The sequence below is a fragment of the Scyliorhinus torazame genome, chromosome 26 (assembly GCF_047496885.1).
Source record: "Scyliorhinus torazame isolate Kashiwa2021f chromosome 26, sScyTor2.1, whole genome shotgun sequence".
Lineage (NCBI taxonomy): Eukaryota > Metazoa > Chordata > Chondrichthyes > Carcharhiniformes > Scyliorhinidae > Scyliorhinus > Scyliorhinus torazame.
This window is the reverse complement of record NC_092732.1, coordinates 30,461,860-30,480,018: the sequence shown is the minus strand read 5'-3', so window position 1 is coordinate 30,480,018 and position 18,159 is coordinate 30,461,860. Positions and strand designations below refer to the sequence as shown.

General features: G+C 53.6%; 1 pseudogene; it reads left to right on the top strand.

Annotated features, from left to right (window-relative positions):
- LOC140402865 (annexin A2-like) overlaps positions 1-18,159 on the top strand; it is a 45,591-nt pseudogene that overhangs the window by 15,688 nt on the left and 11,744 nt on the right.

Genomic DNA, 18,159 nt, shown 5'->3' with positions numbered 1-18,159 from the left:
ATTCCAGTCTTTACCTCACTCCCGGGTATCTGTTATTCTATATATAAACCACCCCGAACCTCTCGATTAGTTTCCAGTCTGTAACTCACTCCCGGGTATCTGTTATTCTATATATAAAACACCCCAAACCCCTCGATTACATTCCAGTCTGTAACTCGCTCCTGGGTATCTGTTATTCTATATATAAACCCCTCCGAACCCTTCGATTAGATTCCAGTCTGTAACTCACTCCCGTGTATCTGTTATTCTATATATAAACCACCCCGAACCCCTCGATTAGATACCAGTCTGTAACTCACTCTCGGGTATCTGTTATTCTATATATAAACCACCCCGAACCCCTCGATTAGATACCAGTCTGTAACTCACTCCCGAGTATCTGTTATTCTATATATAAACCACCCCGAACCCCTCGATTAGATTCCAGTCTGTAACTCACTCCCGGGTATCTGTTATTCTATATATAAACCACCCTGAAACGCTCGATAAGATTCCAGTCTGTACCTCACTCCCGGGTATCTGTTGTTCTATATATAACCCACCCCGAACCCCTCGATTAGATTCCAGTCTGTAACTCACTCCCGGGTATCTGTTATTCTATATATAAACCACCCCGAACCCCTCGAATAGATTCCAGTCTGTTACTCACTCACGGGTATCTGTTATTCTGTATATAAATCACCTCGAACCCCTCGATTAGATTCCAGTCTGTTACTCACTCCCGGGTATCTGTTATTCTATATATAAACCACCCTGAACCCCTCGATTAGATTCCAATCTGTAACTCACTCCCGGGTATCTGTTATTCTATATATAAACCACCCCGAACCCCTCTATTAGATTCCAGTCGGTAACTCACTCCCGGGTAACTGTTACTCTATATATAAACCACCCCGAACCCCTCTATTAGATTCCAGTCTGTTACTCACTCCCTGGTATCTGTTACTCTATATATAAACCTCCCTGAACCCTTCGATTAGATTCCAGTCTGTAACTCACTCCCGGGTATCTGTTATTCTGTATATAAACCGCCCCGAACCCCTCGATTAGATTCCGGTCTGTAACTCACTCTCGGGTATCTGTTATTCTATATATAAACCACCCCAAACCCCTCGATTAGATTCCAGTCTGTAACTCACTCCTGGGTATCTGTTATTCTGTATATAAACCACCCCGACCCCCTCGATTAGATTCCAGTCTGTAACTCACTCCCGGGTATCTGTTATTCTGTATATAAACCACCCCGAATCCGTCAATTAGATTCCAGTCTGTAACTCACTCCCAGGTATCTGTTATTCTATATATAAACCACCCCGAACCTCTCGATTAGATTCCAGTCTGTAACTCACTCCCGGGTATCTGTTATTCTATATATAAACCACCCCGAACCCCTCGATTAGATTCCAGTCTGTAACTCACTCCCCGGTATCTGTTATTCTATATATAAACCACCCCGAACCCCTCGATTAGATTCCAGTCTGTAACTCACTCCCGGGTATCTGTTATTCTATATATAAACCACCCCGAACCCCTCGATTAGATTCCATGCTGTAACTCACTCCCGGGTATCTGTTATTCTATATATAAACCACCCTGAACCCCTCGATTAGATTCCAGTCTGTAACTCACTCCCGGGTATCTGTTATTCTATATATAAACCACCCCGAACCCCTCGATTAGATTCCAGTCTGTAACTCACTCCCGGGTATCTGTTATTCTATATATAAACCACCCCGAACCCCTCGATTAGATTCCAGTCTGTAACTCGCTCCTGGGTATCTGTTATTCTATATATAAACCCCCACCCGAATCCTTCGATTAGATTCCAGTCTGTAACTCACTCCCGGGTATCTGTTATTCAATATAGAAACCACCCCAAACCCCTCGATTAGATTCCAGTCTGTAACTCACTCCCGGGTATCTGTTATTCTATATATAAACCACCCCGAACCCCTCGATTCGATTCCAGTCTGTAACTCACTCCCGGGTATCTGTTATTCTATATATAAACCACCCCGAACCCCTCGATTAGATTCCAGTCTGTAACTCACTCCCGGGTATCTGTTATTCTATATATAAACCACCCCGAACCCCTCGATTAGATTCCAGTCTGTAACTCACTCCCGGGTATCTGTTATTCTATATATAAACCACCCCGAACCCCTCGATTAGATTCCAGTCTGTAACTCACTCCCGTGTATCTGTTATTCTATATATAAACCACCCCGAACCCCTCGATTAGATACCAGTCTGTAACTCACTCTCGGGTATCTGTTATTCTATATATAAACCACCCCGAACCCCTCGATTAGATACCAGTCTGTAACTCACTCCCGAGTATCTGTTATTCTATATATAAACCACCCCGAACCCCTCGATTAGATTCCAGTCTGTAACTCACTCCCGGGTATCTGTTATTCTATATATAAACCACCCTGAACCGCTCGATTAGATTCCAGTCTGTAACTCACTCCCGGGTATCTGTTATTCTATATATAAACCACACCGAACCCCTCGATTAGATTCCAGTCTGTAACTCACTCCCGGGTATCTGTTATTCTGTATATAAACCACCTTGAACCCCTCGATTAGATTCCAGTCTGTAACTCACTCCCGGGTATCTGTTATTCTGTATATAAACCACCTTGAACCCCTCGATTAGATTCCAGTCTGTTACTCACTCACGGGTATCTGTTATTCTATATATAAACCACACCAAACCCGTCGATTAGATTCCAGTCTGTACCTCACTCCCGGGTATCTGTTATTCTATATATAAACCACCCCGAACCCCTCGAATAGATTCCAGTCTGTTACTCACTCACGGGTATCTGTTATTCTGTATATAAATCACCTCGAACCCCTCGATTAGATTCCAGTCTGTTACTCACTCCCGGGTATCTGTTATTCTATATATAAACCACCCTGAACCCCTCGATTAGATTCCAATCTGTAACTCACTCCCGGGTATCTGTTATTCTATATATAAACCACCCCGAACCCCTCTATAAGATTCCAGTCGGTAACTCACTCCCGGGTAACTGTTACTCTATATATAAACCACCCCGAACCCCTCTATTAGATTCCAGTCTGTTACTCACTCCCTGGTATCTGTTACTCTATATATAAACCACCCCAAACCCCTCGATTAGATTCCAGTCTGTACCTCACTCCCGGGTATCTGTTATTCTATATATAAACCACCCCGAACCCCTCGATTAGATTCCAGTCTGTAACTCTCTCCCGGGTATCTGTTATTCTGTATATAAACCACCCCGAACCCCTCGATTAGATTCCATTCTGTAACTCACTCCCGGGTATCTGTTATTCTATATATAAACCATCCTGAACCCCTCGATTAGATTCCAGTCTGTAAATCACTCCCGGGTATCTGTTACTCTATATATAAACCACCCCGAACCCCTCGATTAGATTCCAGTCTGTAACTCACTCCCGGGTATCTGTTATTCTGTATGTAAACCACCCCGAACCCCTCGATTAGATTCCAGTCTGTAACTCACTCCCGGGTATCTGTTATTCTATATATAAACCACTCCGAAACCCTCGATTAGATTCCAGTCTGTAACTCTCTCCCGGGTATCTGTTATTCTGTATATAAACCACCCCGAACCCCTCGATTAGATTCCAGTCTGTAACTCACTCCCGGGTATCTGTTATTCTATATATAAACGATCCCGAACCCCTCGATTAGATTCCAGTCTGTAACTCACTCCCGGGTATCTGTTATTCTATATATAAACCACCCCGAACCCCTCGATTAGATTCCAGTCTGTAACTCACTCCCGGGTATCTGTTATTCTATATATAAACCACCCCGAACCCCTCGATTAGATTCCAGTCTGTAACTCACTCCCGGGTATCTGTTATTCTATATATAAACCACCCCGAACCCCTCGATTAGATTCCAGTCTGTAACTCACTCCCGGGTATCTGTTATTCTATATATAAACCATCCCGAACCCCTCGATTAGATTCCAGTCTGTAACTCACTCCCGGGTATCTGTTATTCTGTATATAAACCACCCCGAACCCCTCGATTAGATTCCAGTCTGTAACTCACTCCCGGGTATCTGTTATTCTATATATAAACCATCCCGAACCCCTCGATTAGATTCCAGTCTGTAACTCACTCCCGGGTATCTGTTATTCTATATATAAACCACCCCGAACCCCTCGATTAGATTCCAGTCTGTAACTCACTCCCGGGTATCTGTTATTCTATATATAAACCACCCCGAACCCCTCGATTAGATTCCAGTCTGTAACTCACTCCCGGGTATCTGTTATTCTATATATAAACCACCCCGAACACCTCGATTAGATTCCAGTCTGTAACTCACTCCCGGGTATCTGTTATTCGATATATAAACCACCCCGAACCCCTCGATTAGATACCAGTCTGTAACTCACTCCCGGGTATCTGTTATTCTATATATAAACCACCCCGAACCCCTCGATTAGATTTCAATCTGTAACTCACTCCCGGGTATCTGTTATTCTATATATAAACCACCCCGAACACCTCGATTAGATTCCAGTCTGTAACTCACTCCCGGGTATCTGTTATTCTATATATAAACCACCCCGAACACCTCGATTAGATTCCAGTCTGTAACTCACTCCTGGGTATCTGTTATTCTATATATAAACCACCCCGAACCCCTCGATTAGATTCCAGTCTGTAACTCACTCCCGGGTATCTGTTATTCTATATATAAACCACCCCGAACCCCTCGATTAGATTCCAGTCTGTAACTCACTCCCGGGTATCTGTTATTCTATATATAAACCACCCCGAACCCCTCGATTAGATTCCAGTCTGTAACTCACTCCCGGGTATCTGTTATTCTATATATAAACCACCCTGAACCCCTCGATTAGATTCCAGTCTGTAACTCACTCCCGGGTATCTATTTTTCTGTATATAAACCACCCCGAACCCCTCGATTAGATTCCAGTCTGTAACTCACTCCCGGGTATCTGTTATTCTGTATATAAACCACCCCGAACCCCTCGATTAGAGGTTAATTGTGTAATGACTCCATTCTGTCTGCAGCCAATGACCTGGGGCACTCTGGCCACTTTGAAGCCATACGCCAACTTCTTTGTTGACGAAGACGTGGAAATGTTGAAGAAAGCAATCGATGCGAAAGGTATTGACTGTCCCCCCCCTTCCCCCCCCCAGTCCTTCCTCAGTATCCCTCCCGCCATCCTTTCCACCAAGCTGAGCTTGCCTGCTATGCAATGTCCTGCCAGCCTGTTTGGGAGGTCGACAGTGGGCGGCCTCGCGCATTGCACGCTGACGCCACTCAGTGGCCGTCTGTGCAAGTGCACGCTGTCGTCTCCCGACCTCCACGGTTTCCCCATCCGGGGCTCCATTGGGGTGAGGGGACTCCAACTTGCCGTGAAGAGACTATCTCTGCACGAAGAGAAGTTCAGTTCGACTGATCCCGATGCCGTTGCCATCGATCAGAAACTGAACTGGGCCCAGCCGTATAAATACTGCGGCTCCCAGAGCAGGTCAGAGGCTGGGAATCCTGCGGAGAGAAACTCACCTCCTGACCCCCCCCCCCCCCCCCCCAAAGCCTGGCCGCCATCGACAAGGACACAAGTCAGGAGTGCGATGGGAGACTCTCCACTCGCCTGGATGAGCGCGGCTCCCAACAACACTCGAGAAGCTCGACACCGTCCAGGACAAAGCAGCCCCGCTCGATCGACACGCTAACCGCCGACATTCACTCCCCCCCCCCCCTCCGACGCACAGCGGCAGCCGTGTGCACCGTCTACAAGACGCACCGCGGCCACTCGCCGAGGCTCCTTCGACAGCATCTCCCCCCCCCACCCCCCCCGCGGGCGGGAAAACCTTGCAAATAAGGCTGTCTACAGCTGTCGCCAACGTTCTCACACACACTCTGCACCCACCTTCTCACTTTCTCTCTCTCTCTCTCTCTCGCTCTCCTTTCCTCGCTCTGAGCAGGGGTCGATGAAGCCGCCATCGTCCGCATCCTCGGCAACAGGAGCTTAGAGCAGAGGGAACTCATCGCCAAGGCCTTCCAGAAGAAACACAACACCGTAAGCGTCAAGTCTGACAACTGCAAAGATAACACCATTCTCGAACGTCGGGGGGCAGCTAATTACCGGAATAAATCCTGAGGGACAGAATTAATCTCCACACGGAGAAGACGAGGATTAATCGAGTTCTTGTCTTATCAATTTGACTGAATTCCTCGGAGGTGACGAGGTGGGTAGATGAGGGCACCACATAGATTTCAGTAAGGCTTTCGACAAGGTGCCACACGAGGGACTGATCTGGAAGGTAAGAGTACATGGGACCAGGGACAATTTGGCCAATTGGATCCAAAATTTGCTTTCAGACAGAGGGTAATGGCCGAAGGTTATTTTTGTGACTAGTCGCCTCCTGTCCAGTGGTGTACCGCAGGGATCGGTGTTAGGTGGATTGGCCGTGCTAAATGGTCCCTTAGTGTCCAAAGATGTGCGGGTTAGGTGGATTGGCCGTGCTAAATTGTCCCTTAGTGTCCAAAGATGTGCAGGTTAGGTGGATTGGCCGTGCTAAATTGTCCCTTAGTGTCCAAAGATGTGCAGGTTGGGTGGATTGGCCGTGCTAAATTGTCCCTTAGTGTCCAAAGATGTGCAGGTTGGGTGGATTGGCCGTGCTAAATGGTCCCTTAGTGTCCAAAGATGAGCAGGTTAGGTGGATTGGCCGTGCTAAATTGCCCCTTAGTGTCCAAAGATGTGCGGGTTAGGTGGATTGGTCGTGCTAAATTGTCCCTTAGTGTCCAAAGATGTGCAGGTTGGGTGGATTGTCCGTGCTAAATTGCCCCTTAGTGTCCAAAGATGTGCAGGTTAGGTGGATTGGCCGTGCTAAATTGTCCCTTAATGTCCAAAGATGTGCAGGTTGGGTGGATTGGCCGTGCTAAATTGTCCCTTAGTGTCCAAAGATGTGCAGGTTAGGTGGATTGGCCGTGCTAAATTGTCCCTTAGTGTCCAAAGATGTGCAGGTTAGGTGGATTGGCCGTGCTAAATTGTCCCTTAGTGTCCAAAGATGTGCAGGTTAGGTGGATTGGCCGTGCTAAATTGCCCCTTAGTGTCCAAAGATGTGCAGGTTGGGTGGATTGTCCGTGCTAAATTGTCCCTTAGTGTCCAAAGATGTGCAGGTTGGGTGGACTGGCCGTGCTAAATTGTCCCTTAGTGTCCAAAGATGTGCAGGTTGGGTGGATTGGCCGTGCTAAATTGCCCCTTAGTGTCCAAAGATGTGCAGGTTAGGTGGATTGGCCGTGCTAAATGGTCCCTTAGTGTCCAAAGATGTGCGGGTTAGGTGGATTGGCCGCGCTAAATTGCCCCTTAGTGTCCAAAGATGTGCAGGTTAGGTGGATTGGCCGTGCTAAATTGTCCCTTAGTGTCCAAAGATGTGCAGGTTAGGTGGATTGGCCGTGCTAAATTGCCCCTTAGTGTCCAAAGATGTGCAGGTTAGGTGGATTGGCCGTGCTAAATGGTCCCTTAGTGTCCAAAGATGTGCGGGTTAGGTGGATTGGCCGCGCTAAATTGCCCCTTAGTGTCCAAAGATGTGCAGGTTAGGTGGATTGGCCGTGCTAAATTGTCCCTTAGTGTCCAAAGATGTGCAGGTTAGGTGGATTGGCCGCGCTAAATTGTCCCTTAGTGTCCAAAGATGTGCAGGTTGGGTGGATTGGCCGTGCTAAATGGTCCCTTAGTGTCCAAAGATGAGCAGGTTAGGTGGATTGGCCGCGCTAAATTGTCCCTTAGTGTCCAAAGATGTGCAGGTTGGGTGGATTGTCCGTGCTAAATTGTCCCTTAGTGTCCAAAGGTGTGCAGGTTAGGTGGATTGGCCGTGCTAAATTGTCCCTTAGTGTCCAAAGATGTGCAGGTTGGGTGGATTGGCCGTGCTAAATTGCCCCTTAGTGTCCAAAGATGTGCAGGTTTGGTGGATTGGCCTTGCTAAATTGCCCCTTAGTGTCCAAAGATGTGCAGGTTAGGTGGATTGGCCGTGCTAAATTGTCCCTTAGTGTCCAAAGATGTGCAGGTTAGGTGGATTGGCCGTGCTAAATTGTCCCTTAGTGTCCAAAGATGTGCAGGTTGGGTGGATTGGCCGTGCTAAATTGCCCCTTAGTGTCCAAAGATGTGCAGGTTAAGAGGATTGGCCGTGCTAAATGGTCCCTTAGTGTCCAAAGATGTGCAGGTTAGGTGGATTGGCTGTGCTAAATTGTCCCTTAGTGTCCAAAGATGTGCGGGTTAGGTGGATTGGCCGTGCTAAATTGTCCCTTAGAGTCCAAAGATGTGCAGGTTAGGTGGATTGGCCGTGCTAAATTGCCCCTTAAGAGGCCAAAAAAGATTAGGTGGAGTTGCTGGGTTACGGGGATCGGGTGGAGGTGTGGGCTTGGGTAGGGTGCTCTTTCCAAGGGTCGGTGCAGACTCGATGGGCCGAATGGCCTCTTTCTGCCCTGTAAAGTCTATGATTCTATGTAATGGAATGTAAGCCGGTAAAGTGCGATGCGGTGCATTCTGGGAGGACTGACAAGCCACGGGAATACACGATGGAGGGTAGGACGCTAGGAAGGGCAGAGGGACCTTGGGGTGCAGGTCCATCGATCCCTGAGGACAGGTGGATAAGGTGGTTACGGAGGCTGAGGGGATATTTGCCTTTATTAGCCGAGGCTGAGAATCTAAGAGCCGGGAGGTTGTGTATAAAACGCTGGTTAGGCCGCAGCGAGAATACTGTGTGCCGTCCTCGTCGCCACTCGATAGGAAGGATGTGACTGCGCTGGAGAGGGTGCGGGGGGAGATTCACCAGGATGCTGCCTGGGCCGGAGCGTTTCAGCTGTGGAGAGAGGCTGGTTAGGCCGGGGGTGGTTTTCCTTGGAGCGGAGAAGGCTGAAGGGGGGGGGACCTGATCGAGGGGGACAGAATGATGAGGGACTCAGATAGGGTGGAGAGGAAGGCTTAAAGCCCAAGTGCTGGGAAACGGGATTGGGATAGATAGCTGCTTTACTGTCATGTCAGAGTACCTGAAGAAATGGGTGTGTATACAAATATCTGTAGTGAGAGTACCTTTAAGAAATGAGTGTTTATCAGTGATGTCAGAGAGTGGGTGGAGCTGGGCTGTCTGTCAGCTTTTTACTTTCGTTTTAGGCTGTTTGCTGCAGGATGTGTTTTAGTTTCGTTTTCAGCGTTGGAGTTGAAGCCAGACAGAGCAGGTGCACTGCTGTTCTCTCTGCCATCAAAAGACTATCTCTTGATCATTTGGTGAATTCAGAATTATAAATGTTCTCCGTCGTGAATGTAAACCTGATGTGCTTCTGTGAAAAGGTGTTTATTTTGTCTTCTGGATGTTGTTTGGGAAGTTATTAAGGATTACTTAGTGTTGTATTCTTTGGGGGTGTATTTAAATCGATGGTTGCTAAGATGTTCACTGTATGTTTTAAAAAGGTTAACTTGAGATCATGGAATAAACATTGTTTTGCTTTAAAAAATACTTTTCCATTTCTGCTGTCCCACACCTGGAGAGTGGGCCGTGTGCTCCCCATACCACAATCTAGTCAAAGTTGTGGGTCAGGTGAACTCCATGATACACTTTGGGGTTCTCTAAACCCTGGACATAATAACTGGCCCTCCGACAGTGCGGCGCTCCCTCAGTACTGGCCCTCCGACAGTGCAGCACTCCCTCAGTACTGACCTTACGACAGTGCGACACTCGCTCAGTACTGACCCTCCCACAGTGTGCCGCTCCCTCAGTACTGACCCTCCGACAGTGCGGCGCTCCCTCAGTACTGACCCTCAGACAGTGTGGCGCTCCCTCAGCATTGACCCTCCCACAGTGCGGCGCTCCCTCAGTACTGACCTTCCGACAGTGCGGCGCTCCCTCAGTACTGACCCTCAGACAGTACGGCGCTCCCTCAGTACTGACCCTCCGACAGTGCAGCGCTCCCTCATTACTGACCCTCTGACAATGCAGCGCTCCCTCATTACTGACCCTCTGACAGTGCGGCGCTCCCTCAGTACTGACCCTCAGACAGTGCGGCGCTCCCTCAGTACTAGCCCTCCGATAGTGTGGCGCTCCCTCAGTACTGACCCTCCGACAGTGCGGTACTCCCCCAGTACTGACCCTCTGACAGTGCGTTACTCCCTCAGTACTGACCCTCCGACTGTGCGGTACTCCCTCAGTACTGACCCTCTGACAGTGCGGCGCTCCCTCAGTACTGACCCTCCGACAGTGCAGCGCTCCCTCAGTACTGACCCTCTGACAGTGCGGCGCTCCCTCAGTACTGACCCTCCGACAGTGCGGCGCTCCCTCAGTACTGACCCTCTGACAGTGCGGCACTCCCTCAGTACTGACCCTCCCACAGTGCAGTGCTCCCGCAGTACTGACCCTCCGACAGTGCGGCGCTCCCTCAGCACTGATCCTCCGACAGTGCGGCGCTCCCTCAGTACTGACCCTCCCACAGTGCGGTGCTCCCTCAGTACTGACCCTCCCACAGTGCGGTGCTCCCGCAGTACTGACCCTCCCACAGTGCGGTGCTCCCGCAGTACTGACCCTCCGACACTGCGGTGCTCCCTCAGTACTGACCCTCCCACAGTGCGGCACTCCCTCAGTACTGACCCTCCCACAGTGCGGCGCTCCCTCAGTACTGACCCTCCGACACTGCGGCGCTCCCTCAGTACTGACCCTCCGACAGTGCGGCGCTCCCTCAGCACTGACCCTCCGACACTGCGGCACTCCCTCAGCACTGACCCTCCGACACTGCGGCACTCACTCAGTACTGACCCTCCGACAGTGCGGTGCTCCCTCAGTACTGACCCTCCGACACTGCGGCACTCCCTCAGCACTGACCCTCCGACACTGCGGCACTCCCTCAGCACTGACCCTCCCACAGTGCGGCACTCCCTCAGCACTGACCCTCCCACAGTGCGGCGCTCCCTCAGTACTGACCCTCCGACACTGCGGCGCTCCCTCAGTACTGACCCTCCGACAGTGCGGCGCTCCCTCAGCACTGACCCTCCGACACTGCGGCACTCCCTCAGCACTGACCCTCCGACACTGCGGCACTCGCTCAGTACTGACCCTCCGACAGTGCGGTGCTCCCTCAGTACTGACCCTCCGACACTGCGGCACTCCCTCAGCACTGACCCTCCGACACTGCGGCACTCCCTCAGCACTGACCCTCCGACACTGCGGCACTCCCTCAGCACTGACCCTCCCACAGAGCGGCGCTCCCTCAGTACTGACCCTCTGACAGTGCGGCACTCCCTCAGCACTGACCCTCTGACAGTGCGGTACTCCCTCAGTTCTGACCCTCCGACAGTGCGGCGCTCCCTCAGTACTGACACTCCCACAGTGCGGCACTCCCTCAGTACTGACCCTTCGACAGTGCGGCGCTCCCTCAGTTCTGACCCTCCCACAGTGCGGTGCTCCCGCAGTACTGACCCTCCGACACTGCGGTGCTCCCTCAGTACTGACCCTCCCACAGTGCGGCACTCCCTCAGTACTGACCCTCCGACAGTGCGGCGCTCCCTCAGTACTGACCCTCCGACACTGCGGCGCTCCCTCAGTACTGACCCTCCGACAGTGCGGCGCTCCCTCAGCACTGACCCTCCGACACTGCGGCACTCCCTCAGCACTGACCCTCCGACACTGCGGCACTCCCTCAGTACTGACCCTCCGACAGTGCGGCGCTCCCTCAGCACTGACCCTCCGACACTGCGGCACTCCCTCAGCACTGACCCTCCGACACTGCGGCGCTCCCTCAGTACTGACCCTCCGACACTGAGGCGCTCCCTCAGTACTGACCCTCCGACATTGCGGCGCTCCCTCAGCACTGACCCTCCGACACAACGGCACTCCCTCAGCACTGACCCTCTGACACTGCGGCACTCCCTCAGTACTGACCTTCCGACAGTGCGGCGCTCCCTCAGCACTGACCCTCCGACACTGCGGCACTCCCTCAGCACTGACCCTCCGACACTGCGGCACTCCCTCAGTACTTACCCTTCCACAGAGCGGCGCTCCCTCAGTACTGACCCTCTGACAGTGCGGCGCTCCCTCAGTACTGACCCTCCGACATTGCGGCGCTCCCTCAGCACTGACCCTCTGACACTGCGGCACTCCCTCAGTACTGACCTTCCGACAGTGCGGCGCTCCCTCAGCACTGACCCTCCGACACTGCGGCACTCCCTCAGCACTGACCCTCCGACACTGCGGCACTCCCTCAGTACTTACCCTTCCACAGAGCGGCGCTCCCTCAGTACTGACCCTCTGACAGTGCGGCACTCCCTCAGCACTGACCCTCTGACAGTGCGGCACTCCCTCAGTTCTGACCCTCCGACAGTGCGGCACTTCCTCAGTACTGACCCTCCCACAGTGCGACACTCCCTCAGTACTGACCCTCCGACAGTGCGGCGCTCCCTCAGTTCTGACCCTCTGACACTGCGGCACTCCCTCAGCACTGATCCTCCGACACTGCGGCACTCCCTCAGTACTGACCCTCCCACAGTGCGGCGCTCCCTCAGTACTGATCCTCCGACAGTGCGGCGCTCCCTCAGCACTGACCCTCCGACAGTGCGGCGCTCCCTCAGCACTGACCCTCCGACACTGCGGCACTCCCTCAGCACTGACCCTCCCACAGTGCGGCGCTCCCTCAGTACTGACCCTCCGACATTGCGGCACTCCCTCAGCACTGACCCTCCCACACTGCGGCACTCCCTCACTGGGAGTGTTGGTCTGGTTTAGCTGTTTGTATCGTGTCCTGGACCCCACATCCTCCGAACCCAGAGTGTCCCTCTGCCGATTTGTGGATACAAAGGAGTTTTGATCATTAATGGTTGGTAACTTTAATCGTTGTACGTCCGACCTGCAGGACCTGGAGACTCTGCTGAAGAAGAAACTCTCGGGATACCTCGAGAACGTGATGCTGTCACTCTTAAAATCCCCAGCGGAGCTGGACGCGCACGAGCTGATGGACGCCATGAAGGTAAACAGCCTCCCTCCATCTCTGCCTCCTCTTCTCCTACACTCCCTCTCTCTCTCTCCCTCCCGTACTACCACGCTCTCCTTCCTCCCTCATTCCCTCCCTCACTCTCTCCACAACTCTGCCTCATCTCAGTTCTGAATGACTGACCCCTTTAATCTTCGGCTGTGACCCCTAGTTCTGGACGCCCCCAACATCGGCAACATTCTTCACACATCGAGCCTGTCCAGTCCCTTCAGGATTTTATATGTTTCTCTCCTTTCTTCCCCCTTCCCCACATCCCTCTCTCCATCCTTTCCCCAGTCTCTCCTTCCATCCCTCCCTTCTACTGAGGGGCACTCCCTCAGTACTGACCCTCCGACAGTGCGGCACTCCCTCAGCACTGACCCTCCGACAGTGCGGCGCTCCCTCAGTACTGACCCTCCGACAGTGCGGCGCTCCCTCAGTACTGACCCTCCCACAGTGCGGCGCTCCCTCAGCACAGACCCTCCGACAGTGCGGCACTCCCTCAGTACTGACCCTCCCACAGTGCGGCGCTCCCTCAGTACTGACCCTCCGACAGTGCGGCACTCCCTCAGTACTGATCCTCCGACAGTGCGGCGCTCCCTCAGTACTGACCCTCTGACAGTGCGGCACTCCATCAGTTACTGACCCTCCCACAGTGCCGGAGCTCCCTCAGCACTGACCCTCCCACATTGCGGCACTCCCTCAGTACTGACCCTCCGACAGTGCGGCGCTCCCTCAGTACTGACCCTCCCACAGTGCGGCGCTCCCTCAGCACTGACCCTCCCACAGTGCGGCACTCCCTCAGTACTGACCCTCCACAGTGCGGTGCTCCCTCAGTACTGACCCTCCCACAGTGCGGCACTCCCTCAGTACTGACCCTCCGACAGTGCGGCGCTCCCTCAGCACTGACCCTCCGACAGTGCGGCGCTCCCTCAGTACTGACCCTCTGACAGTGCGGCGCTCCCTCAGCACTGACCCTCCCACATTGCGGCACTCCGTCAGTACTGACCCTCCAACAGTGCGGCACTCCCTCAGTACTGACTCTCCGACAGTGCGGCGCTCCCTCAGTACTGACTCTCCGACAGTGCGGCGCTCCCTCAGTACTGACTCTCCGACAGTGCGGCGCTCCCTCAGCACTGACCCTCCCACATTGCGGCACTCCGTCATTACTGACCCTCCAACAGTGCGGCACTCCCTCAGTACTGACCCTCCGACAGTGCGGCGCTCCCTCAGTACTGACCCTCCCACAGTGCGGCACTCCCTCAGTACTGACCCTCCGACAGTGCGGCGCTCCCTCAGTACTGACCCTCCAACAGTGCGGCACTCCCTCAGTACTGACCCTCTGACAGTGCGCCGCTCCCTCAGAACTGACCCTCCGACAGTGCGGCACTCCCTCAGTACTGACCCTCCCACAGTGCGGCGCTCCCTCAGTACTGACCCTCCGACAGTGCGGCGCTCCCTCAGTACTGACCCTCTGGCAGTGCGGCGCTCTCTCAGTGCTGACCCTCCCACAGTGCGGCGCTCCCTCAGCACTGACCCTCCCACAGTGCGCCGCTCCCTCAGTACTGACCCTCCCACAGTGCGGCGCTCCCTCAGTACTGACCCTCCCACAGTGCGGCGCTCCCTCAGTACTGACCCTCCGACAGTGCGGCACTCCCTCAGTACTGACCCTTCCACAGTGCGTCGGCTCCCTCAGTGCCGACCCTCCGACAGTGCGGCGCTCCCTCAGTACTGACCCTCCCGCAGTGCGGCACTCCCTCAGTACTGACTCTCCGACAGTGCGTCTCTCCCTCAGTCGGGAATGTTGGCCTGCGGTTAGCTGTGCAGAGTGGGGGAATCAGACTTCCTGAGCTGTGGGAGGACGATTCACGAGTGTCGAATGAGGAATTGCTTTGCGTTGACCTGGACTGTGTTTTGACAGGGGTTGGGCACAGACGAAGACAGCCTGATAGAAATCCTGGCCACGAGGGTCGAACAAGGAGTTACAGAATATCAAAGCTGTTTACAAGGAAGGTAACTCACTCGCTCGCTCACTCGCTCACGGCGATTTACGTTAGAGGTCAGCCGTATCTGATCAGGTGGCAGGACAGGCTCAAATGGCCGCCTGTTTTACCCAGAGATCCCTCTGCCAGCTGTTACCTTGTTTGCGATCGGTGCCGGTTTCCCGTTCACCCTGCGAGTCTTGCGTTGCCGAGGTAACACCCGCTTTGACCCCGTGTCCTGGTGGAGGCGCCAACTCTGTTCCACTGCATGTCCGACCAGAAATTTCCTCCGCCTCCCCCGCTACGATGGCCGCCACACAACCTCCTCAGCCGGTGCTTAGTCGATGTGAATTATCGCTCGTACTCCTGGGAGTTGGCCGGGAATGTACAATTCTTCCCAGCTTTCAAAAAACGTTCGCCATTCGCGACTCCTCAGAGAATGATAATAATAATCGCCTATTGTCACAAGTAGGCTTCAATGGAGTTACTGTGAAAAGCCCCTAGTCCGCCACATTCCGGCACCTGTTCGGGGAGGCCCGTAGGGGACTGAAGCAGTCCGTGTCCAAATGCAGCAAGACCCGGCAATATCCAGGCTCGGGCTGGCAAGGGGCAAGTTACATTCGCCCCACACAAGTGCGAGGCAATGACCATCTCCTACAAGAGAGGATCTAACCATCGCCCCCTCGACCATTCAACGGCATTACCATCGCCGAATCCCCCACTATCAACACCCTGGGGGTGACCATTGATCAGAAACTGAACTGGGCCCAGCCGTATAAATACTGCGGCTCCCAGAGCAGGTCAGAGGCTGGGAATCCTGCGGAGAGAAACTCACCTCCTGACCCCCCCCCCCCCCCCCCCCCCCCCAAAGCCTGTCCACCATCGACAAGGACACAAGTCAGGAGTGCGATGGGAGACTCTCCACTCGCCTGGATGAGCGCGGCTCCCAACAACACTCGAGAAGCCTCAACACCATCCAGGACAAAGCAGCCCCGCTCGATCGACCCGCTAACCGCCGACATCCACCCCCCCCCGAGGCACAGCGGCAGCCGTGTGCACCGTCTACAACTCGCACCGCGGGGACTCGCCTTCGACAGCACCTTCCAAACCCGCCACCTCCACCGTCTAGAAGGACGAGGTGGGGGGGGGCAGCAGACACACGGGGAACACCCCCCCCCCACCTGCAAGTTCCCCCCTCCGAGCCGCTCGCCATCCCGATGTGGGAATATATCGGCCGTTCCTTCCACAGTCGCGGGGTCGGAATCCCGGAGCTCCCTCCCTAACAGCACGGTGGTTGTACCTACACCACACGGGACTGCAGCGGGTTCAAGATGGCGGCTCACCCGCCACCTTCCCGAGGGGGCAATTAGGGACGGGGCAATGAATGCCAGTGAGGGCCGCACATCTCGAGCAGGAATAAAAAGAAATGTGTCCCCAAACCTCAGCTTTTTAAAATTCATTTTCCTTCCTCAGAATTTCAGAAAGATCTCGAGAAGGATATTGTGGCGGAAGCAACCGGAAGGTTCCAGAAGCTGCTTCTGCCCTGCTCAAGGTAAGGAGGACAAGGCTCAGGGCCAGGGGGGGGGGGGGGGGCAACCACCTCGGTCTCTCTTTCCTAGCCCCCCCCCCCCACCACCACCACCATCGTCCTCCCCGCCCAACCCTCCCGGCCTGTTGGCCTGTTCCTCCTTTCCTGCACGTTAATCACCTCCGTTTGTGGTATTTCCCCCCTCGGGAATCTCAAACTACAACCGGTGACTCAACATCTCTTTATAATCATGCGCGGACAGTGGGTCAGTGGGTGCGGTAGTCACCACTGCAGGGCTGACCCAGGTCAACAGGCTATATACCCCCACCGCTGGGCGGAGCCAACAGCAGCACCAATAATAACATTCCAACAGTACAACAGCAACAACCAATAACAGGACAGCAATAACAATAAGTATATACAACAGGGGAGATAACAATACTAATCGAACAGCAGAACATATATACAACAGCCTTACGTAGCCATACATGGCTCACCACAAGTATATTGTATGTATTACGGCACTGCCCGTATATTACAGGTACGACGGTAAATCCCTGCCTGCTGGCTCCGCCCAATAGGCGGAGTATAAATGTGTGTGCTCGCCGAGCTGCAGCCATTCTGGTTGGAGCTACAGGAGGCACAACATCTTGTTCAATAAAGCCTCGAATGTTCCACCATTCTCGCCTCGCGGTAATTGACGGTACACCATGGGGTTGGCTGCCGTGCGCCAAAGGCCTTCGGGGTGATAAGGGGATGGTGAAGGGGGGGGGGGGGGAAGGAGGCGGACGTATACTCACGCTTGTCTGGGATTTTGGCCGCCCTCCCCCCCCCCCCCCCCCCCCAACCAACGCCCCCCTCCGGTTTCTCCGCTCACTCCCCCAACTCCGCGCGGAGGGAGTGGGATTGGGTACAAGCGGCCTGCATCTCGACTCCCCACCGCTCAACCATTGTCGAATTGCTTCCAGGGTCAACGCGAGGTGAACTCCAACGTCATCAACTATGAGCTGATCGAAGAGGATGCGAAGGTGAGAACGATGTGGGATCCGCGACCGTCGATTGTGGTGGGGGGAAAAAAAACAAACCTCCCGTCTGGTTCGCGAACGTCCCCTTTAGGGAGGGAATTCTGCCGTCCTTATCCCGGTCTGGCCTACACGTCACTGACACACTCAGCAATATGGCCGACTCGGTCCGAGGGGCTGATTAGGGCGGGGAGGGGACTACAAATACTGGGCTGCCTCCAGCGACGCTGGAGAGAGAGAGAGAGAGAGAGACAGAGAGAGAGAGAGAGAGAGAGAGAGGGACAGAGAGAGAGGGACAGAGAGAGAGGGACAGAGAGAGAGGGACAGAGAGAGAGAGACAGAGAGAGAGAGAGAGACAGAGAGAGAGGACAGAGAGAGAGGGACAGAGAGAGAGGACAGAGAGAGAGGGACAGAGAGAGAGGACAGGGAGAGAGGGACAGGGAGAGAGGGACAGGGAGAGAGGGACAGGGAGAGAGAGAGACAGGACAGAGAGAGAGACAGACAGAGAGAGAGACAGACAGAGAGAGAGACAGACAGACAGAGAGAGAGACAGAGAGAGAGAGACAGAGAGAGAGAGACAGAGAAGAGACAGAGAGAGAGAC